This window comes from Heptranchias perlo, chromosome 21 (genome assembly GCF_035084215.1).
Source record: "Heptranchias perlo isolate sHepPer1 chromosome 21, sHepPer1.hap1, whole genome shotgun sequence".
In the NCBI taxonomy this organism is placed as follows: Eukaryota; Metazoa; Chordata; class Chondrichthyes; order Hexanchiformes; family Hexanchidae; genus Heptranchias; species Heptranchias perlo.
This window is the reverse complement of record NC_090345.1, coordinates 6,032,255-6,056,583: the sequence shown is the minus strand read 5'-3', so window position 1 is coordinate 6,056,583 and position 24,329 is coordinate 6,032,255. Positions and strand designations below refer to the sequence as shown.

Sequence of the window (24,329 nt, the reverse complement as noted above, 5' to 3'; positions counted from 1 at the left end):
TGTGGCCTTGTGACCTCATTGATCAATCAGCTGCCCAGCTCCCAGTGGCATTAGGCCCAGTTGCTTGTGATTGAATCAATGATCACTGATTGTCCTGGGCCTTGTCCCACGCAACCAAGGAACCAGGGTCAAGACATCAAGAGAACAAACCAATCACGCACCGTGGCTTTAAAAATTATATACATTTTTTACAGTAGCAATTCATCAGTATGTTCCAAGTTGTCCCTGGGATGTGCTTGCAGTAATTCCCTCAATTTGGAAAAATAGCTGTAAAGTGTTTCTTCAACGGTGTGTCACTTAGTGGCGATCGATTGGTTGTGCAGTTTATTCTCGGGTGATGAACACCGTTGAGAGACATTTAGATAATATTGAGCTTCATAGCACTCCATTTCTGGAGGGGTAATTATAGTGTCACGGATGAACTCATTGTAAACACAGCTGGAATAGTTTTTATTGGAATGTGTCCCATTGGGCATGTTGCAGATGGCTCTTTAACGTCCTATGTCTGTCCCCAAGGTCCACATGGAATACGATGGCATGTTTCGGTGTTAGTCGTGGCTCAGTGGGTAACACTCTTGCCTCTGAGTCAGAAGGTCAATGGGTTCAAGTCCCACTCCAGAGACTTTGAGCCCATAATCTAGGCTGACACTCCCAGTGTAGCACTGAGGGAGCGCAGCACTGTCGGATGAGGTTTTAAACCGAGGCCCTGTCTGCTCTCTCAGGTGGATGTAGAAGATCCCATGGCACTATTTGAGGAAGAGCGGGGGAGATCTCCCTGGCATCCTGGGCCAATATTTATCCCTCAACTGACTTCATTAAAACAGATTATCCGGTCATTTATCTCATTGCCGTTTGTGGGATCTTGCTGTGTGCAAATTGAACGCTGCCTTTCCTACATTCAAACAGTGACTACACTTCAAAAGTACTTCATCGGCTGTAAAGCTATGGGACGTCCTGAGGTTGTGAAAAGCATTATAGAAATGCAAGTCTTTCTTTAAAGCTCTCCTGACTGTGGAAATCTCTCCCAAACAACATTGAGTGCCTGAAGTCTGTTCCTTGATCACTAAGATGGAAATACATCTCTCTCCCTCGTGCTCCTGAGTTTGGTACTAAAACAAAATCTTACAGGTGATCTTTCTCTCACCCCTGTGCCAGTGGAATTGGCGTTAAAAGGGGCGGGAAAGTTGGCAGCCAGTTCCAGGAGCGTCAGTGTTTAGCTCGATTCCGTAGAGGAGGCCACTCAGCCCACTGCGCCTGTGAGAAAGGATTTATGACCTGGGTAATGTTCCTCCTTCAACCAGCACCAGTAAAAAAATACGAGTTCACTGGTCATTCATCTCACTGCTGTTTATGGGACTTTGCTGTGCATAAAACGGCTGCCACATCCAACCTAGGCAAAAGTAACTACGCTTCAAAATAACTCATTGTACGTGATGCACTTTGGGGCATGCCGGGAGACTAGGGTTGGCCTGGAGTCTCCAGGAATTGAAGATTAATCATCAGGAGAGTGCTGCTGCGAGCAACATCCTAGGAGAAAAATCATAACGGCATTAAAAAATATTGTGTGCTTTTTTTCATTTTCTTTGAACACATCTGTTTATTAGTTATAAAAATATTGGAGATGGGATAAGACGGCTGTTTGACTGACAGTCAAGAATCATCCAGTCAGGTAGCAATTCTGATTGGCCGTGGGAAGGCGGGGCACCGTGATGATGGACATGTCGGGCAACCAATGGCGGGAATGTGGAGGCGGGGCAGTTGGAGGCATGTGATGAAACCTCCAGGAATAGGTTCAATCAGTTGGCAACCCGAGGGATGACCTCTTGAGCTGCTATATAAATACAACTTCTCTCTCCCTCTCCCTCTCTCAAATATCTGCACATAAGCCTGTTCTACTTAGCGAGAGATTTCAATTGGCACCCGCTGCCTTTCTCTGCGCGTTCAGGGCTCCTCACTAGAAGGTCCTGCACATGAGATACTCAAAGGCACACAGGTCCCTTTGTACACAAGTCCTCTATCACGCTGAGCTCGGCTCTTTCTGAACAGTCACTATTCACGGGTTCTACTGAGATTTGAGCGCTCTCCTGTACGTGAAAAGCAAAATGCCAGTCAGACCCTGAAGGAGCGCTTTGCACTGAAGAGAAACTCCAGCTGTTTTATTAAAATATCTCGATTCGATCGATTGCCTGACATTTTGGTAACCATCGCGCCGCCCACTGAGCTGAGGAAACTGGAAAAGCCACAGTGAAAAGGATAAAGGCCGTCAAGGGCTTAGGGAGAACGAGAGAGGAATGGTGAAGGAAGCAATGAGGGGTTTTGATAGAGTAAATAAGGAGAAACTGTTTCCACTGGCAGGAAGGTCGGTAACCAGAGGAAACAGATTTAAGGCGGGTGGCAAAAGAACCAGGGGGGGGATGAGGAGAAATTGTTTTACGCAGCGAGTTGTTATGATCTGGAATGCGCTGCCTGAAAGGGCGGTGGAAGCAGATTCAATAGTAACTTTCAAAAGGGAATTGGATAAATACTTGAAAAGGAAAAATTTGCAGGGCTATGGGGAAAGAGCAAGGGATGTGGGATTAATTGGATGACTCTTTCAAAGAGCCAGCACAGGCAAATGGGCCGAATGGCCTCCTTCTGTGCTGTAAGATTCTATGATTCAATGATTCAATTTGCATAGTAACGTTGATACAATGGAGATAAGAAGGGACAAAGACAGGTTGGACACTGGAGGTGAGAGTGGGGTCATTTAACAGGCAACCAAAGCTTCCTTGTATCCCGTCCAGGGGTGCGTGAGATGCGCTCAAAGGGCATCCCCAGATGGGAAGGCAAAATTCCAAGTCTTGGACAGACTTGAACTTCATCGAGAGTTATGAGGAAAAGAAGTGCCAGGCGGGAAAAGAGGGAACCGAGCATCTGGGAAGAGCTTTCAGTTACGGAGGATGAGCAGGAGTTCCATTTGAGGCCAGGGGAAGTGGGTAATCAAGCAAAAAAGAACAACTTGCATTAATATTGCAACTTTCATGACCTCAGGACACCCCAAAGTGCTTTACAGCCAATGAATTACTTTTGAAGTGCGGTCACGATTCTAATGCGGCATCCAATTTGCGAACAGCAAGATCCCACAAGCAGCAATGTGACAATGACCAGATTATCTGTTTTTAGTGATGTTGATTGAGGGATAAGTATTGGGCAGAACCCTCCTGCTCTTCTTCGAAATACTGCAGTGGGATATTTTACGTCCACCCAGGCAGACGGGGCCTCGGTTTAACGTCTCATCTGAAAGACGGCACCTCTGACAGTGCAGCACTCCCTCAGTACTGCACTGGAGTGTCAGCCTGGATTTTGTGCTCCAGTCTCTGGAGCGGGACTTGAACCCATGATCTTCTAACTCCGAGGCGAGAGTGCTGCCCACTGAACCACAGCTCACACCTAAGGGGCAATTTTTTCAATTCACATTCTGACGGGGAGTCTCGCACTCCTGGAACGTATATCTGGAATTGAGGTACACACCGCGCATGGTCCTCTCATAGCATCACTGAAACAGGTTATCTGGCCATTATCGCATTGCTGTTTGTGGGATCTTGCTGTGCTCAAATTGGCTGCCCCGTTTCCTACATTAACACAGTGACTAAACTTCAAAAGTACTTCATTGGCTGTAGAGTACTTTGGGATATCCTGAGGTCATGAAATGTGCTGTATAAATGCCAAACCTTTCTTTCTTAGTGTCAGCAGGCAATTCTACCATGAAGGGCATCACAGTTAAGCTCAATGTTCCAGCACAGGTCATTGGACAGTGAGTAGCAGGGACTCCTAGTCTGATTTTTTTTTTTCCCTTTCTAATCTAGTGGTGCTGAGGCCAATTAAACCATCCTTACCACCATCCTGGCTGAGATTAGCTAGCTCAACACAAAGCGGGCAATAAATGCTGGCCTCGCCAGCGACGCCCACATCCCGTGAACGAATAAAAAAAAACCTGGAACCTTGCTGGCCCTTGTGGCTTGGAACCACACTGGCCGGTGCCAATACCCGCACTGAGCCATCAGGCAGGGGCTGCTTTGAATAGTTTAAAAGCTTTCTCTAATTCATAGAATGATACAGCACAGAAGGAGGCCCTTTGGCCCATCATGCCTGTGCCAGCTCTTTGTAGAGCTATCCGATTAGTCCCACTTCCCCTACTCTTTTCCCGTAGCCCTGCAAATTTTAAGTATTTATCCAATTCCCTTTTGAAAGTTATTATTGAATCTGCTTCCACCGCCCTTTCAGGCAGCGCGTTCCAGATCATAACAACTCGCTGTGTAAAAAAATTCTCCTCATCTCCTCCCTGGCTTTTTTGCCAATTATTTTAAACCTGTGTCCTATCGACCCTCCTACCACTGGAAACAGTTTCTCCCTATTTACTCTATCAAGACCCTTCATCATTTTTTGAACGCCTCCACTAAATCTCCGCTTAACTTTCTCTGCTCTAAGGAGAACAATCCCAGCTTCTCCAGTCTCTCCACGTCTCTCCTCACCCCTTCATTGGGTTGTTTCGAAATGGTAATTTAATAATTTAAAGAGTCATGACTTTGAGCTTCACTCACTTCAGGTCTCTGGTTAAAAATGAGCACTCTGAGCCAAGTCTGCAGGTCACACACGTACCTGCTGTTTCTCCGGGAAAGGTGAAGGTAAATGGGAAATGAGAACAGATTGCCCTTCCAGCAATCTGCGTATTTAATGTTCTGTGCACCCTGTGCTGTAGTCCTGTTAGGGAGGCCGCCACTCAGCAAATTCCATTATCCAGGCAGTGATGGAGCACAGAGCAGCTACGCACTTGTCTCTCAGTTCCACCTAGTCGACGTTGTTAATTGGAAATGGTGCAGTGCACAGCGTCTGAAAGGGAAAGATTGGTCAGGTCAATGAGCGAAGAGCATTGGGAACTGTTTACCCGAACCAGCTCACCGAAGCTGAGGTCCATCCAAACACAATTAGATGCCTCGATGGGAGAGTTGATGGGTGAGAGGGGTTGGGCTTTGGTGGGTTGAAAGGCCTTTCCTCGTCCCTGGCAGCGCAGATAGATCTTTGGTTGATTGACAACAGCAAGTAGCATTTATATAGCGCCCTTGACGTAGTAAAACGTCCCAAGGCGCTTCGCAGGAGCGATTATCAAACAAAATTTGACACCGAGCCACATAAGGAGATATTAGGATGGGCGACCAAAAGCTTGGGCAAAGAGGTAGGTTTTAGGGAGCGTCTTAAAGGAAGAGAGAGTGAGGCGGAGAGGTTTAGGGAGGGAATGTCAGAGCTTAAGGCCTAAGGCAGCTGAAGGCACGGCAAGGTCCAGCGACAGTCTGTGAATTCACCAACACAACAAGGGAGAGAATTTTTTTTTAACACAGAATTGTTAGGACATGGAATGCCTGACCAGTGGAAGTAGAACACATAATAGCTTTCGAAAGGGAAATGGATAAATATTTGGAGAAGAAAAATGGAAAAGGGTATGGGGAAAGGGCAGAGGAATGGGACTAATTGGATAGCTGTTTCGGAGAGTCAGCACAGGCACGATGGGCCAAATGGGCTCTTTCTGTGCTATCATTCTAAGCGTAGTCTCCTCACACTGTGGTCTTCACAAGGTCATCGTAGCTGACACGTACATGGTACTCTTGGCATTTTAGGTAGCAGTGAATCATGTGAGTTGTACCTTTAGACCTCTCTGGATGGTAACGATAAGCTACGTACAGTTTCACTGACCACACCGACCTTTCCTGCTCTCAGACTGCTCCCATCTGAAGGACCACATTCGGTTCTGGGCACCGCACCTCAGGAAAGATATATTGGCCTTGGAGGGGGTGCAGCGCAGATTCACCAGAATGATACCGGGGCTTGAAGGGTTAAATTTGAGGACAGTTTGCATAGACTAGGCTTGTAGCATAGGAGATTAAGGGGTGATCTGGTCGAGCTTTTTAAAATGTTAAAAGGATTCGATAGGGTAGATATGCAGAAACTATTTCAACTAATGGGGGAATCAAGAACAAGGGGGCATAATCTTAAAATTAGAGCCAGGCCGTTTAGGAGCGAAATCAGGAAGCACGTTTTCACACAAAGGAAAGTGGAAATCTGGAACTGTCTCCCCCCAAAAGGCTGAGGATGGTGAGGGTCAATTGGACTTTTCAAGACTGAGGTCGATAGATTTTTGTTGGGTGAGGGTATCAAGGGATACGGAGCAAAGGGGGGAAATGGAGTTGAGGTACAGATCAGCCATTGAAGGGCAGAGCAGGCCCAAGGGGCTGAATGGCCTCCTCCTGTTCCTGATGTTACTAATGCTCTCACAGCTGCTTTAACTCTAGGTTGACATGGGAATAAGTCTGAAAAAAACAGTAATTGCGTTAAAAATTTGCACGTTTCCCGATAATTGCTGCTTAACAAGCTGTTAACATGCAACGGGACAGCGTTAGCTCTGGGCCTGTGTATCATCGTGCGTCGCTCTATTTTACTCACGGGACTCATTTCTGAAACATCCATTTAAGTTAACGCAGCCTCATGAATTTCCTCCTCCTTAAAGTAGCCTTGTCACTCGCACCAGCGTTAACATTCAAAGTAATATTTTTCTAAATAGTTATCTTTTGGATTCAGAAGTAGCTCTAGGGAGGAGCAGCTCTTGGTGGAATTTGCAGGGTCTTGCAATAGATGAACAGAACCGTTATAACAACAACAACTTGCATTTATATAGCGCCTTTAACGTAGTGAAACGTCCCAAGGCGATTCACAGGAGTGTTTATCAAACAAAATTTGACACCGAGCCACATAAGGAGATATTAGGACAGGCTTGGTCAAAGATGTAGGTTTTAAGGAGCGTCTTAATGGAGGATGGAGAGGCAGAGAGGTTTAGGGAGAGAATTCCAGAGCTTACAGCCCGGATGACTGAAGGCGGCCTCATATCTGGGTCTGTTGAAGGCTAACTGACAGAGATCGATTGCTATGATTAGTGAACAGCTCCATTATCATTGTATCAGGCGACTACCAGGGTGGTAGAGGACGAACTCGATGGACTTTGGTCTTTTTCCGTCTAGCAATCCCTATGTTCCCATGAGTCTTTCACCCGCACAGTCAGCCATCAGTTCTCTGGCAAGGATCCACACAACATAAATACATTTTCTTGAAGCCTTGGAAGCAATGAATGTCTGAACAGATTTTGTAAAGAAACTTGTCCTGCGGACATTACACTGAAGCAACAACAACAACAGAAAAATATCCGTCAGGTTGTGATTTCCGCAATCCTTCAACTCGGAAGGACATACGTTTGCATTTTATTAACATAATTGCAAACAGACTGTACACCAGGGCACGCTGAGAGCAATGGAGCAGTCGATGCCTCACATTAAGTCAAAGACAGAAATTGTAAAATCTATTTTAATGCAATTGAATGTTGCAGGCGTGCGACATACATTCTGGAGGCATCAGTCCGTTGTTTGATACAGAAGTTTTCTTTCTGTTAGATTTGATGTTACTTCACCCCTTATATCGCTGTCAAGATATTGTTTTAAGATGAAGTGCGGCCTTCCTGACTGCTGTATCAAATTTCCGGTCAATGGTCGAGTTGGCGAACCATCTACCATGCGGTCTCGTATCGGACTGCTGCTCGCTCGATTCCCACTCCTGGCTGGGGTCCTTCCTGAAGCGGGGTGCCTGGAATTGGACCCAATACTCCAGCTGAGGGCTAAACCGAAGGTCCGTAACGGTTTGGTCATCCCTTTAATCAAGCAGGAAGGGGTTCAGTCCCACCAGGGATTGAAGCATGTCCTGCCACCTGCCCACTCCGTCAGTCTGATGTTAGTCATCGCTATTCCAGTATATTATAGGAACATAGGAGCAGGAGTAGAGCCTGTTCCGCCATTCAGTGCGATCATGGCTGATCTGTGACCTAACTCCCGCCTTAGCCCCATATCCCTTAATATTTTCGGTTAACAAAAATCTCTCAATCTCAGATTTAAAATTAACAATTGAGCTAGCATCAACTGCCCTTTGCGGAAGAGAGTTCCAAACTTCTACCACCCTTTGCGTGTAGAAGTGTTTCCTAACTTCACTCCTGAAAGCGCTAGCTCTAATTTTTAGGCTATGTCCCCTGGTTCTAGACTCCCCAACCAGTGGAAATAGTTTCTCTCTATCTACCCTATCAGTTCCCCTTAATATCTTGAAAACTTCGATCAAACCACCCCTTAATCTTCTAAATTCCAGGAAATACAACCCTAGTTTGTGTGATCTCCCCTCGTAATTTAACCCTTGGAGTCCAGGTTTCATTCTAGTAAATCTACGCTGCACTCCCTCCAAGGCCAATATATCCTTCCTGTTGGCCCATTCCGTGTTTTGTATTTGACACTGTAGTGGTAATTCTATGAGTTCATTGGTCCCACCTTTTTCTGGCCTGATTGTGGAGGAGGTTTCGAGGGAGGGACTGAGGGAGGAAATGTCCTTAGTCAGCATCATTGAGATTGTATTTTCAATAACGGTGTGCTGCTGCCCAGCTTCCAATTTCATAGAACCTTACAGCACAGAAGGAGGCCATTCCGCCCGTTGTGCCTGTGCTGGCTCTTTGAAAGAGCGATCCAATTAGTCCCACTCCCCCCTGCTCTTTCCCCACAGCCCTGTAAATTTCTCCTTTTCAAATATTTATCCAATTCCCTTTTGAATCTGCTTCCACCGCCCTTTCAGGCAGTGCATTTCCAGATCATAACAACACGCTCTTTAAAAAAAATTCTCCTCATTTCTCCTCTGGGTCTTTTGCCAATTATCTTAAATCTGTGTCCTTTGGTTACCGACCCTCCTGCCAGTAGAAGTAGTTTCTCCCCATCTACTCTATCAAAAACTTTCATAATTTTGAGCACCTCTATTAAATCTCCCCTTAACCTTCTCTGCTCTAAGAAGAACTACCCCAGCTTCTCCAGTCTCTCCACATAACTGAAGTCCCTCTTCCCTGGTACCTAGTGAGTCTCCTCTGCATCCTCTCCAAGACCTTGACATCCTTCCTAAAGTGTGGTGCCCAGAATTGGACTCAATACTCCAGCTGAGACCAAACCAGTGATTTATTGACTCTGTAACCTCCGTCAGCCCTACAACCCTCCGAGAATTCTGTGCTCCTCCTGACCTCTGGTGCGTCACTCCCTCCGTTCGCCATTGGCGGCCGTGCCTTCAGCTGTCTCGGCTCTAAGCTCTGGAATTCTCTCCCTAAATCTCTCACTCTATCTTTAAGACCCTCCTTAAAAACTACCTCTTTGACCAAGCTTTTGGTCACCTGTCCTAATATCTCCTTATGTGGCTCAGTGCCAAATTTTGTCTGATTTACGGTCCTGTGAAGTGCCTTGGGACGTTTTACTACGTTAAAGACACTGTATAAATGCAAGTTGTTGAAATTCTTATAAAGGTTTATCATAAGAGCATAATATTTCATGTGCTTTTTATATTTGGTGTTTATTTAGTTCGGATCGCCGGAGAGGGGTGACTGTGAGTAGCTGAACGCATTTTGCACTGCTGAAACCAGCTCCCTTATCCCGACAGCGGAATTGTAGCCCTCAGCCCCGATTTTAACCTAACTGTCCTGGCGGGAATGGGGCAGGTTCGAGTCAGAGGCCCGTCTGACCTCCCCCACCCCGCCCCCCCCAATTTTACTCAACGCTGAAGTGAACGGAGAGTAGAATGAGGCGGGGTGTAAAACGGGCAGCTTTTTCTCATGGGCCTATGACTGTGCTGTACGGGAGAAGCGAGTCGGTTTTAGCAACGCAAGTACACGGAGATGCTCACGGACGTCCCCTCCCTCCCTCGATCCAAACTAAAAGCGCCTCTGCTCAGTTCAACGTCCTGTCCTGCAACTTAACGGGAGCCACGCCGTACTTGGAGCTGTACTTGTGTTATATTGGCAGCTCTTCCAACGTTCCACAGGCTGTGGCGACAAGGAGAGCTGGGACTGGGATCAGTTCGGAAAGCTCACTGGTTTATTTGGCAAGTTGGGCCAAGTCAAGTTGCAGTCTTAGAAACCAATTATCGTCTTCTAGAACATCACCAGGGAGAAGCTGTTTGAGTTTGTACGTCTCCACTTTTAAAATTCAAGTAAATACAAAGCGTTTGAAAGCTGGGATCAGTGTATGAGGCATTGAGTTGTCTTATATATTTACATACACAAGAATTCCTGAACTTTGGTACAAATGTTTTACCTGGATATAAATACAGACGGAAAACAAGGAAAGCTGGGAGTGAAAAATGAGGGGAATGAAAACGTTCAAACTAGAGCATGACAGGGTGTGTGAAGCAGAGAATGCTGGGTATGTGCAGGGTCGATGGAGATGTAACCAGGGCAACGTCAAACCATCAATTAACACAAGGGCCGACAGCAGAAGTGGCACACGCAGGTTAATGAGTTAAACCAGCCAGGGTCAGCTAAAACTGCCGTATTTCTCGGCACATAAGCAAAAATGTCAGGACAGTCTCCTGGTTTTTCCCAGTTATTGCTGATTCTGCTCTCGTTCTACAGCTCCCTATGGAAAGTCCCAGTGTTAAGAGATTTAAGATCGGGAAATAGTAAGGCAATCCATTTTAGGCAAAAGAACCACTTTTCTATCGCTTCCATTTTACATTTACTTAGAATTGAAAGACTGCAAAAAACAACTGACACTGCGGGGTCGATTTTGACCCCCTTTCATCTGGCGTTAGCAAAGCGTTAACAACCTCAAAATGGAGCCCGTAACGCCACCGTTACCGCCGGCGATGCGGCCGGCTCCATTTCGAACGGGGCCTGCCGCCAGGTGTCCAAAAAGCCCGCCTGTTTCGAGCAATAGGCCCCTTTACAATATGGAAATCGGGGTCCTACGAGGTCAATAGGGCCCCAGTTGTCATTTGAGGTAGGGGGGGGTCTTCGCAGGAGTGCACCTCTGGGGCCCACAAAAAAATAATCTGGGCCGCTGCCGCCCCGGGATACGATGGGGTAGATACGAAGAAACTATTTCCTCTGGTGGGGGGATCCCGAACAAGGGGGCATAACCTTAAAGTTAGAGATAGGCCGTTCAGGAAGCAAAATCAGGAAACACTTCTTCACACAAAGGGTAACGGAAATCTGGAACTCTCTCCCCGAAAAAGGCTGTAGATGCTGGGGGTCAATTGGAGCTTTCAAGACTGGGATCGACAGATTTTTGCTGGGTTAGGGTATCAAGGGAATTGGAACCAAGGCGGGTAAATGGAGTTGGGGTACAGATGGAATAGAATGGCAGAGCAGGCCCGAGGGGCTGAATGGCCTCTCTCCTGTTCCCCTAAGTTCCCCTGTTCCTGCCGTGACTCCCTGCTTCCCCCAGTCTTCTCCGGAAGGTTCTGACTATCGCCGGGTGCTGGACTCATGGGATATGCTACCCTCACGTTACCTCGCCCGAGTGGTGACTCTGTGGCCGTTTGCCCAGGGAATTGAGGCCGGGAAATTCGACTCTTGCCCACCGGATCCTGGCCGGCGTGAGGCCCGAAACGAATCTCCATCCACAAAACCGGCCACGCCTCCCGACTCTCCAACGTGAGCATCCTCCAATCACACCTGCTCGGCAAGGGGAGGGTCTCTCAACGTCAGGACCAGATTTTCAGATGCAGCAAAGTCAATTTTTCAGGTCTTTCAATGTTGGAATAGAGTCAAAGACAACAACAACTTGCATTTATATAGCGCCTTTAACGTAGTAAAACATCCCAAGGCACTTTACAGGAGCGATTATCAGACAAAAATTTGACATAAGGAGATATTAGGACAGGTGACCAAAAGCTTGGTCAAAGGGGTAGGTTTTAAGGACCATCATAAAGGAGGAGAGAGAGGCGGAGAGGTTTAGGGAGGGAATTCCAGGGCTTAGGGCCCAGGCAGCTGAAGGCACGGCCGCCAAGGGTGGGCTGAAGGGAGTGGGGGGGATACACAGGAGGCCAGAGTTGGAAGAAAGCAGAGTTCTCCAAAGGTTGGAGGGCTGGAGGGTCGTAAGTTTAAGGAGGGTCTTAAAGGAGGAGAGGGAGGTGCAGAGGCAGAGGGGCAGAAAGGTGGGAATAGCAGAGTTGGCACCTGCTGCATCTTGTAGATATTTTAGCTGAACCTTATCGCTGTCAGTCATGGAGCTGTCATTCCCTGTCTGAAAGAGAAGAGGAAACAGCCGGGAATGGGAGCAGTCTGGGACTAAATACGTTTCAGCACGGGATTGACGATTGTTGCAGGACAAGCTGGATTGCTCTCAGCAGCTCACGTCACGACTGGTGGCTGAAGTCTCACTTTAGACCAAGTGCTGATTGTGAGCAGATTAAAACTTATGCCTTAAAATATCGAGGGCGACGGGAATATAGAATTCCATAAAATGTACAGCACAGAAACAGGCCATTTGGCCCATGCCGGTGTATATGCTCCACACGAGCCTCCTCCCTCCCTACTTCATCTCACCCTATCAGCATATCCTTCTATTCCTTTCTCCCTCATGTGTTTATCTAGCTTCCCTTTAAATGTCTCTGTTCTATTTGCCTAAACTACTCCTTGTGGTAGCGAGTTCCACAGTCTGACCACAGGGTAAAGAATTTTCTCCTGAATTCCCCATTGGATTTATTAGTGACCGTCTTATATTTATGGTCCCTAGTTCTGGTCTCCCCCACAAGCGGAAACATCAAAGTCATACAGGTGTTCCTTCCCGTACCCACCCACCACCCCCCCTTCACCCCTCCCCCAGCCTCATTTCAGCAGTTGTCCGTCAATTCATCGCTGAAGCAGATGTAAATGCAAGTTTGAAACGTACCCAGCACAAACAATCCATCCACAGTCAATCGACTGATGGTGTTGGAGCTGCTGTCGGACAGGAGTGAATTTGACGCTGCAATCCATTTTGATCTCTCTGCTCCTTGATTCTCGCTATCACTCGCCTGGCGGGAGACCCATTGAAAAAAAAAGAAAATGGTTTTCGACCGTAAGACTGGCACTCGTTCAGTATCGTCCCCGTGCTCTGATCCATCTCAGTGTAAAGGGTGCAAGAACCTATCAGGAAAACAGCAGGGGGAGCCGCTCTGTATTAACCCCAACAACAGGAACTTTCACCACCTCGGGACGTCCCAAACTGCTTCGCAGCAAATGAAGTACTTTTGAAGTGTAGTCACTGTTGTAATGTAGGAGATGCGACAGCCAACTTGCACACAGCAAGATCCCACAAACAGCAATGAGATAAATGACCAGATAATCTGTTTTAGCTGCTTCTTTGCATAGAATTTACAGCACAGAAACAGGCCATTCGGCCCAACTGGTCTATGCCGGCGCTTATGCTCCACACGAGCCTCCTCCCACTCTACTTCATCTCACCCTGTCAGCATAACCTTCTATCCCTTTGTTGGTTGAGGGATAAATATTGGCCCAGGACACCGGGGAGAACTCCCCTGCTCTTCTTCGAAACAGTGCCGTGGGATCTTTTGCATCCACCTGAGAGGGGCAGACGGGGCCTCGGTTTAACGTCTCATCCGAAAGGCGGCACCTCCGACAGAGCAGCACTCCCTCAGTACTGCCACTGGGAGTCTCGGCCTAAAAAAGTTTCACAGCTAAAAAGGTTCTTTGAACACACTTGCAGGGAGGAGAACTTTAAGTCTGGTTAGACCGCACCTGGAGTACTGTGAGCAGTTCTGGGCACCGCACCTTCGGAAGGACATATTGGCCTTGGAGGGAGTGCAGCGTAGGTTTACCAGAATGATACCCGGACTTCAAGGGTTAAGTTACGAGGAGAGATTACACAAATTGGGGTTGTATTCTCTGGAGTTTCGAAGGTTAAGGGGTGATCTGATCGAAGTTTATAAGATATTAAGGGGAACAGATAGGGTGGATAGAGAGAAACTATTTCCGCTGGTTGGGGATTTTAGGAGTAGGGGACACAATCTAAAAATTAGAGCCAGACCTTTCAGGAGCGAGATTAGAAAACATTTCTACACACAAAGGGTGGTAGAAGTTTGGAACTCTCTTCCGCAAACGGCAATTGATACTAGCTCAATTGCTAAATTTAAATCTGAGATAGATAGCTTTTTGGCAATCAAAGGTATTAAGGGATATGGACCAAAGGCAGGTATATGGAGTTAGATCACAGATCAGCCATGATCTTATCAAATGGCGGAGCAGGCACGAGGGGCTGAATGGCCTACTCCTGTTCCTATGTTCCTAAGTCGTGGGGGCAGTCTGCAAGACTTGGGCCTTGGTTTCTCTGGAGACGAGACTGTGAGACGATCACGTGTTGTAAACGGAGAAAGATTGATCCAGGCAAACTGTTCACAATGGTCATGGGTTCAAATCCCAGGAGACACAGTTAAAATTGAGGAAGCCGTGAGAAAAAAAGGGGGAAGCCAAGCCGAACTTTATCACCCAGAGAGCAATAGAAGTTGTGGAATGAGTTAACGGGGAAGGTCATTGAAGCTGACACTACAAATGGGTTCAAGAGACAATTGGAATCTTTTCTGGGAAGGGAAGGAATTGCAGGATGTAGTGAGAATGTTTGTAGCTGGGTTGAGATCAATCAAAAAGGACAGGTCGGTTAGGTTAAACGGCCTTTTCCCTAAAAATGTTTATGTTCTTACGAGCCGTACAGTACCAGACGAGAGTGAATTATTATGCAGTGTGTAGTTTACAGGTGCAGGAGCTGACGCTGAGACACACACGGGCCTTATCAGGAGAGGCTGAGCAGGCTGGGGCTCTTTTCTCTAGAAAAGAGAAGGCTGAGGGGTGACCTGATAGAGGTCTCTAAGATTATGACAGGGTTTGATAGGGTAGACGTAGAGAAAATGTTTCCACTTGTGGGGGAGACCAGAACTAGAGGTCATAAATATAAAATAGTCACTAATAAATCCAATAGGGAATTCAGGAGAAACTTCTTTACCCAGAGAGTGATAAGAATGTGGAACTCACTACCACATGGAGTAGTTGAGGTGAATAGCATAGATACATTTAAGGGGAAGCTAGATAAACACATGAGGGAGAAAGGAATAGAAGGATATGCTGATAGGGTGAGATGAAGTAGGGAGGGAGGAGGCTCGTGCGGAGCATAAACACTGGCACAGACCAGTTGGGCCGAATGGCCTGTTTCTGTGCTGTAATTTCGATGTAACTCGATGTACCAGACAGGAGAGAATTATTATCCAGTCCCTAGTTTACATGTACAGGAGCCGACACTGAGATACAGATGTTTTTTTAAAAATCTTTCCTATTTTCACCTTGGAAACTATTTTCTCTGACTCATTCGCGCAGTGGCATTGGGCGTGGACGCACCAATGAGCGACCCCCCCTCCCCGTTCATTTCCTCGGTCCGATTCGACGTTCTCAATTTTGGTCGCCACGGAGAGGCGTTGGTCACTTGGCAACCAACCACTTTCCATCCAGTGAGATGGACTTGTGGGCCGCGCTTGTGCACCTCCTGTTGACCAATTGAGAGCTGTATTGGGAGTCAGTGGCCTGCACAAAGTATAGTGCGGGAGGGCCATTAGTTTCACTGAAGCTTGACAATTTTCCTATTGACTGTAAAGTAATTCAGTGTATTCATTGGACTAAGGAAATGTTTAATAACGCAGAAATTCACAATGCAGTCAATTCTCAGCAATAGAACGCCAACCAGACGGAACCATATCTCACTGAATCCTGGCACTCGGGGCAAAAAGAATAAATAAAGGAGATGAAACGGCTTCTGGAATCCAAATTTGGCCTCGCCCCAGTGCTACTCCGTGATTTATCGTGCCTTTTCTCCGAAGCTCTTCAGTCTTGGTGCTTGTCCCTCCGCTCTGGGTCTCTGCGTTGCATTTCTCCAAAGAAAGAAAATTGTTTAGATGTGGTGTCATACTGGGCTCGAGGTGCAGTATTTCTCCTGCTGTGTAGAGGGAAATATTTGATAACTTTTAACTTTGAGACACAACAAGAGGGAGCACCTTGCATATCAAACACTTTCCCCGCGGAATACCCTTCAGATTAAGGTTCAAGGCGGCGAGAGAAAATGAAGTGTTTATGAAATCGCTCAGTATTTGATGGGCATTTTTTTTTTGAAGTAATGACTTTCAGAGGCTTAGAAAATGTAAAATAAAAAGGACTGGGGTAGGGCTGGGTGGGGGGGGCGGGGAGGGGAGAGACTGCAAAAAAAAATCAACCAGACATAAGGTCCTTTTGAATCGGAAGAGCAGTGTCTCAGATACAGGCGCCTTTTGTATGTGAATACTTTATTTTTTTTCAGTGATATGCTGGTCGAGGGGGGAGGGAAACTGGGGCAGGGACCCAGAATGCCAAGTCTCCACCCGCTTTAGCACCCACCCCATGTCCAACTCATTTCAGATGGGAGTGAATTCTTATCCACAGGTACAGGTACAGGAGCTGACACGGATTCTCTGGTCCCAGCACGGTGGGCATTTTTAAATGAGGTGGTAATGACTGGGACATCAAACCCGATATCCTCTCCTCACTTGATATCCTCTCCTCACTCGATATCCTCTCCTCACCCGATATCCTCTCCTCGCCCGATATCCTCTCCTCACTCGATATCTTCTCCTCACCCGATATCCTCTCCTCACCCGATATCTTCTCCTCACTCGATATCCTCCCCTCACCCGATATCCTCTCCCCCCCAATATCCTGTCCTCACTCGATATCCTCTCCTCACTCGATATCTTCTCCTCACTCGATATCCTGTCCTCACTCGATATCCTCTCCCCACCCGATATCCTCTCCTCACCCGATATCCTGTCCTCACCCAATATCCTCTCCTCACTCAATATTCTCCCCTCACTCGATATCCTCTCCCCCCCAATATCCTGTCCTCACTCAATATCCTCTCCTCACTCGATACCCTGTCCTCACTCGATATCCTCTCCCCACCCGATATCCTCTCCTCACTCGATATTCTCTCCTCACTCGATATCTTCTCCTCATTCGATATCCTCTCCTCACTCGATATCCTCTTCTCACCCAATATCCTCTCCTCACTCTCTATCCTCTCCTCACTCAATATCCTGTCCTCACTCTCTATCCTCTCCCCACCCGATATCCTCTTCTCACCCAATATCCTGTCCTCACCCAATATCCTGTCCTCACTCGCTATCCTCTCCTCACTCAATATTCTCTCCTCACTCGATATCTTCTCCTCACTCGATATCTTCTCCTCACCCGATATCCTCTCCCCCCCCCAATATCCTCTCACCCCCCAATATCCTATCCTCACTCGATATCCTCTTCTCACTCGATATCTTCTCCTCACTCGATATCCTGTCCTCACTCGATATCCTCTCCCCCCCCCAATATCCTGTCCTCACTCGATATCCTCTCCTCACTCGATATCTTCTCCTCACTCGATATCCTCTCCTCACTCGATATCCTCTCCTCATTCGATATCCTCTCCTCACTCGATATCCTCTTCTCACCCAATATCCTCTCCTCACTCACTATCCTTTCCTCACTCTCTATCCTCCCCTCACTCAATATTCTCTCCTCACTCGATATCCTCTCCTCATTCGATATCCTCTCCTCATTCGATATCCTCTCCTCACTCGATATCCTCTCTTCATTTGATATCCTCTCCTCACTCGATATCCTCTCCTCACTCTCTATCCTGTCCTTACTCGATATCCTCTCCTCACTCGCTATCCTCTCCTCACTCGCTATCCTCTCCTCACTCGCTATCCTCTCCTCACTCGATATCCTCTCCTCATTCGACATCCTCTCCTCACTCGATATCTTCTCCTCACTTGATATCCTCTCCTCACTCGCTATCCTCTCCTCACTCTCTATCCTGTCCTTACTCGATATCCTCTCCTCACTCTCTATCCTCTCCTCACTCGATATCCTCTCCTCACTCGATATCTTCTCCTCACTCGATATCCTCTCCTCATTCAACATTCTCTCCTCACTCGATATCTTCTCCTCACTCGATATCCTGTCCTTATCCATGATCCCACCCTCGTGAATTGATGCTGAGACACACACAAGCTGTATGATACCAGACCAGAGCAGTTTGTATAGTCTCTAGTATGTACTTTACACCATTGTGGCTTCCTCAAAAAGGTCCTCGCTCATGTTCCAATTGTTATCTCTGTTCCTATTACAGGAAGTAGTAACCCTCCCACTGCAGAAGGAATACTCTCATTGTTTTAAGGTCGGATCTCGGCCGATATTCCAGTGCGGTACTGAGTGTGTGCTGCATTGACGGAGTTCTTTGGATGAGACACTAATCCAACGCTCAGACTGTTTTCCTGGTGGTCCTGACGGATATTAAAGACCCCGTGACAAAGCCTGGCCAACATTCCTCCCTCAACCAGCACCAATAGAATGACAGTGCTGTCGGGGGGACGTTGCTGCCAATGAACAGCTGCCTTGTTTATCTACGTGACGATAGTTACTGCCCTTCAAATGTAGGTTTCAGCTGTGGCTCAGTTGGTAGCACTTTCACCTCTGAGTCAGAAGGTCAAGGGTTCATAGTCCCACTCCAGAGATTTGAGTATATAATCTAGTTGCAGTGCTGAGGGAGTCTTTTGGAGGAGATGTTAAACCAAGGCCCCATCTGCCCTCACAGATGGATGTAAACGATCCCATGGCACTAATTCAAAGACCAGCAGGGGAGTTCTCCCCGGTGTCCTGACCAATATCACTAAAATAAAATAATCTGCTCATTATCACATTGCTGTTTGTGGGATCTTGCTGTGCACAAATTGACTGCTGTGTTTCCTAAAATACAACAGTAATTACACTTCAGAAGTACTTCATTGGCTGTAAAGTACTTTGGGACATCCTGAAGCCTAGAATCATTAGAATGGTTACAGCACGGAAAGAGGCCATTCAGCCTATCGAGTCTGTGCTGGCTCTCTGCAAGAGCAATCCAGCTAGTCCCTATCCCCATAGCCCTGCAGATTTTTTCCCTTCAAGTACTTATCCAGTTCCCTTTTGAAGGCCATGATTGAATCTGCCTCCATCACCCCCTCGGGCAGTGCATTCCAGATCCTAACCACTCATTGTGTAAAAAAGTTTTTCCTCATGTCGCCTTTGGTTCTTTTGCCAATCACCTTAAATCTGTGTCCTCTGGTTCCTGACCTTCCGCCAATGGGAACAGTTTCTCTCTATCTACTCTGTCTGGACCCTTCATGATTTTGAATACCTCTATCAAATCTCCTATCAACTTTCTCTGCTCGAAGGAGAACAACCCCAGCTTCTCCAGTCTATCCACGTAACTAAAGCCCCTCATTCCTGGAATCACTCTAGTAAATCTGTTCTGTACCCTCTCTAAGGCCCTCACATCTTCCCTAAAGTGTGGTGTCCAGAACCAGACACAATATGCCAGTTGTAGCCGAACCAGTGTTTTATAAAGGTTCATCATAACGTCCTTGCTTTTGCACTCTATGCCTTTATTTATAAAGCCCAGGATCCCGTATGCTTTCTTAACCACTTTCTCAAACTGCCCTGCCACCTTCAACAATTTGTGCACAAATATCCCCAGATCTCTCTGTTCCCTTTAGTTTATATTGCCTCTTCTTGTTCTTCGTACCAAAATGTATCACTTTGCACTTTTCTGCATTAAATTTCATCTGCCATGTGTCCGCCCATTCCACCAGCCTGTCGATATCCTCTTGAAGTCTATCACTATCCTCCTCACTGTTCACTACACTTCCAAGTTTTGCGTCATCAGCAAATTTTGAAATTGTGCCCTGTACACCTAAGTCCAAGACATTAATATATATCAAGAAAAGCAGTGGTCCCAGCACCGACCCCTGGGGAACACCACTGTATACCTCCCTCCAGTCCGAAAAACAACCATTCACCACTACTCTCTGTTTCCTGTCACTTAGCCAATTTTGTACCCATGCTGCCACTGCCTCTTTTATTCCATGCACTTCAACTTTGATGACAAGCCTACCATGTGTCACTTTATCAAACGCCTTTTGGAAGTCCATATACACCACATCAACTACATTGCCCTCATTGACCTTCTCTGTTACCTCATCAAAAAATCAATCAAGTTAAACACAATTTGCCTTTAACAAATCCGTGCTGGCTTTCCTTAATTAATCCATACTTGTCCAGGTGACTGTTAATTCTGTCCCGGATTATCTTTTCTAAAAGTTTCTCCACCACCGAGGTTAAACTGACTGGCCTGTAGTTGCTGGGTTTATCCTTACACCCTTTTTTGAACAAGGGAGTAACATTTGCAATTCTCCAATCCTCTGGCACCACCCCCGATGCTGAAAGATGCTATATAAATGCCAGTCCTTTATTTAAGCACTTTGAGTCATTTCGATGTGCTGCTGACAGCAATCCTGACTGGAGATAAGAGACGAAACTAATGATATTTAACTCTCAGCTGTTGTTTGAGAGCCCAGGTCATGAGCCCACAGTGTGGCATCTAATGAGTGCTCATTATGTAGTGTAAAGGATAGCCAGCAAGTAATTGCTTCCAAGTCTTCTCCCTTTTCCTTTGTTCCTCACCTGAAGGCACTAGCTCTTGCTGAGGTGCTGCTCTACATGTGCTGACAGCCTTCATGTACCTCACTAACCACCGGGCATGGTGTATGCCAAGTCAGTTGAATAGGCTGGGGCCGTGCTTGGTGAATATTGGCATAGGTGAATTGCTTGACTCCCATTACAGTGAATATGGGCTTAGTTGAATAGGCTTGGACCCTGCGTGGTGAATGTGTCTTGGTTTGCCGCGGCTCAGTGGGTAGCACTCTCGCCGCTGAGTCTAGAAGATCACGGGCTCATGTCCCACTCCATGAGACTTGAGCCCCATAATCTGGGCTGAAGCTCCAGTGCCAGTACTGAGGGATTGTAAACAATTTTACAACACCAAGTTATAGTCCAGCAATTTTATTTTAAATTCACAAGCTTTCGGAGGCTTCCTCCTTCCTCAGGTAAATGTACATCAGTACTGAGGGAGTGCTGCACTGCCGGAGGTGCCGTCTTTCGGATGAGACATTAAACCGAGGCTCCCGTCTGCCCTCTCAGGTGGACGTAAACGATTCCATGACACTATTTCCAAGAAGAGCAGGGGAGTTCTGGCCAATATTTATCTCTCAATCAACATCACTAAAACAGGTTATGTGGTCCTTATCAAATTAGCTGCCGTGTTTCCTACATTACAACAGTGATTACACTTCAAAAAATTACTTCAATGATTGTAAAGTGTTTTGGGACTTCCTGAGGTCGTGAAAGACAATATATAAATGCAAGTCTTTCTTTCTTTGGTTCAATAGACTGGGACCCAACATGGTGACTGTGATTCGATTTACATTTGGCCATTTTCCAAGTGTCAGCTGAGGAAAGGGCAGGTGAATGGAACTAAGTGGAAAGTTCTTTCAGAGAGCCAGTATGGGTTCGATGGGCCGAATGGCCTCCTTCTGTGCTGTAAAATTCTGTGATTCTATGGAAGTTGTTTTGGGTATAATTCGATGTCCAGCGGAGCCAGGTGGTTCACAGACCCCCCCACTTGCCCTTCCCTTCACCCAATTGTTATCCTGATTTATACAGTACAGGAATCCATTGACCTGTAACAGACGGACTCCATACAAACTTTTTTTAAAAATTATAATTATATATTTTGAAAAATGCAAACCGGGCACAGGTGGGCTGACGTTGACCACCGTCTCGTTGCTTCTGCCAGCATTGCACGGGATCACAACGACATGCTTCCGCCTTTCTGCGGAGGGCATTCAGGAGCAGATGTCGGCTCGCCAAAGGTGCCCAGGTGATGCCAGCATTTTGCCCAATGCAGCGCGCACGTTGCTAATGAGAGCAGCTGTTACCGCAGCAGATTCAGCTGCAATTCAAACCCCTGGGAGTGCAGCCGGTAAGACTGAGTGTGTACTGAATCAGAGGAACGCTGGAGCGAGTCCAGGCACAGCATAATCACAATGTATGTGTTCAGGCAGTCACGTGACTACAACAGAACAATGAACAGGAGACAAAGTCAAGGACGATGGAAAGTCAAGCGGCCGATCGAAACTCATCCCTCTAGTAATCTAACTATTCCAGTATAGGTTGCGTAGACTAGGCTTGTAGTCCCTCGAGTGGAGGAGATTGAGGGGTGATCTGATTGAGGTTTTTAAGATGATTAATGGATTTGATGGGGTAGATAGAGAGAAACTATTTCCTCTGGTGGGGAGAGTCCAGAACAAGGGGGCAGAACCTTAAAATTAGAGCTCGGCCATTCAGGGGTGATGTCAGGAAGCACTTCTTCACACAAAGGGGAGTGGAAATCTGGAACTCTCTTCCCCCAAAAAGCTGTCGAGGCTGGGGGGGTCAATTGAAAATGTCAAAACCGAGATTGATAGATTTTTGTTAGGTAAGGGTAATTAGGGATATGGAACCAAGGCAGGTAGATAGAGTTGAGATACAGATCAACCATGATCTAATTGCATGGCAGGATAGGCTTGAGGGGCTGAATGATCCACTCCTGTTCCTATGTTCCTATTTTCCTATCCTGTACTGTCTAACATCCAGTACTCTAGTTACACAGTATTACATAGTACATAGAATTTACAGCACAAAAAACAGGCCATGCCAATGTTTATGCTCCACACGAGCTTCTTCCCACCTTACTTCATCTAACCCCATCAACATATCCTTCTGTTTCTTTCTCCCTCGTGTGTTTATCTTGCTTCCCCTTAAATGCATCTATTCTATTCTCCTCAACTACTCCTTGCGATAGCGAGTTCCACATTCTAACCACTCTCTGAGAACACTAGTTCTCCTAATAAAGGCTTGTGCATCATGTGGAAGATGCAGGCATTGGTGATCAACTGGTGAATCTGCCACTCCCTCTTGCAAAGAAGTGTCTCAACGCCTTACGATGTACCTCCAATCTCTACTATGACAAATAAGAACTTGCATTTATGAAGCAGCTTTTGTGTCCCCGGCACGTCCCACAGTGCTTGAACCGATTACTATTGAACTGGGTGGACACAGCAGCCGATTCGCCCAAGAATGAGACTAAAGAGCAATTCCACGATTCAACTGGAAGAAGTTGCTTCAGATATGCCTCCTGGTCAGACTAGGCGAACATGGAATGGAATCACAGGGCACCACAGATTTACAAGATTGCTTTTATATAGCGCATTTCATGACTTCAGGACGCCCCAAAATGCTTTACAGCCAATGAAGTACTTTTTCAAGTGTAGTCACTGTTGTAATGTAGGAAACGCGACAGCCAATTTGCGCACAGCAAGATCCCGCAAACAGCAATGAGGTAAATGACCAGGTCTTTAGGTGTTGGTTGAGGGATAAATATTGGGCCAGGACACTGGGGAGAACTCCCCTTCTCTTCTTCGAAATAGTGCCATGGGATCTGTTACATTCACCTGAGAGGGCAGACGGGACCTTGGTTTAACGTCTCATTCAAAAGACAGCACCTCTGACAGTACAGCACTCCCCCAGTACTGCACTGGAATGTCATCCTAGATCTTTTGCTCAAGTTTCGAATGGGACTATGAACCAACAACTGCTGACTCAGAGGCAAGAAAGCTACCCACTGAGCTAAGGCTTTAGTTTAAAGGTTAGAAAACTAACATGAATTAAATAATTTAAGTTACATGAATTCACACACGCTGTAAGCACCAGCATCGAAGCAATTGCATCCTGGCCAGCAACAAGATGTCAAGTTATGCTTTGGGCTGCACTAACCATCGCTTAATGGCCCTCATCGCAACATCAATTGTGCAAAGAAAAAGTCAAGGCACGTGTTTGTTCTTTGGCAGCAGAAATACTAGGTTTCAGCAAGCAGTGATACGGAGACAGTGACATGGAAATATCGGTTCTGCTAGAAAAGCAGAGTTCACGTTGTGTGAGTGCAGCCACCCTTCAATGTCAGCCATGGCTCAGTGGGCAGCACTCTCGCCTCTGAAATATGAAAGTCGTGGGTTCAAGTCCCACTCCAGAGACTTGAGCACATGATCCAGGCCGATATTCCCAGTGCCAGTACTGAGGGAGTGCTGCACTGTCAGGAGGTGCCGTCCTTTGGATGTGATGTTAAACCGAGACCCCCGTCTGCCTTCTCAGGTGAACGTGAAAGATCCCATGGCTACTATTTCAAAGAAGAGCAAGGGAGTTCTCCCTGGTGTCCTGGCCAATAATTATCCCTCAACTGACATCAATAAAAAAACAATTATACCATTACAGGGACATGGTTACAAGGTTGGGAACTAAATGTTCCAGAGTACTTGACATTTCACAAAAGACAGGCAGAGTGGAAAAGGAGGGGGAGTAGCCCTGATAATAAAGGATGAGATAAGAACAGTGGTGAGAAAGGATCTTGGATTGGAAGATCAGGAAGTAGAATCAACATGGGTGGAAATAAGAAATAACAAGGGTCAGAAAACACTGGTGG

General features: G+C 46.6%; 1 protein-coding gene across 1 annotated transcript in view; it reads left to right on the top strand.

Moving 5' to 3' along the window:
• The window catches only part of zgc:171482 (zinc finger protein), a 254,986-nt gene that overhangs the window by 195,409 nt on the left and 35,248 nt on the right, over positions 1-24,329 (top strand). The window lies entirely within an intron of this gene.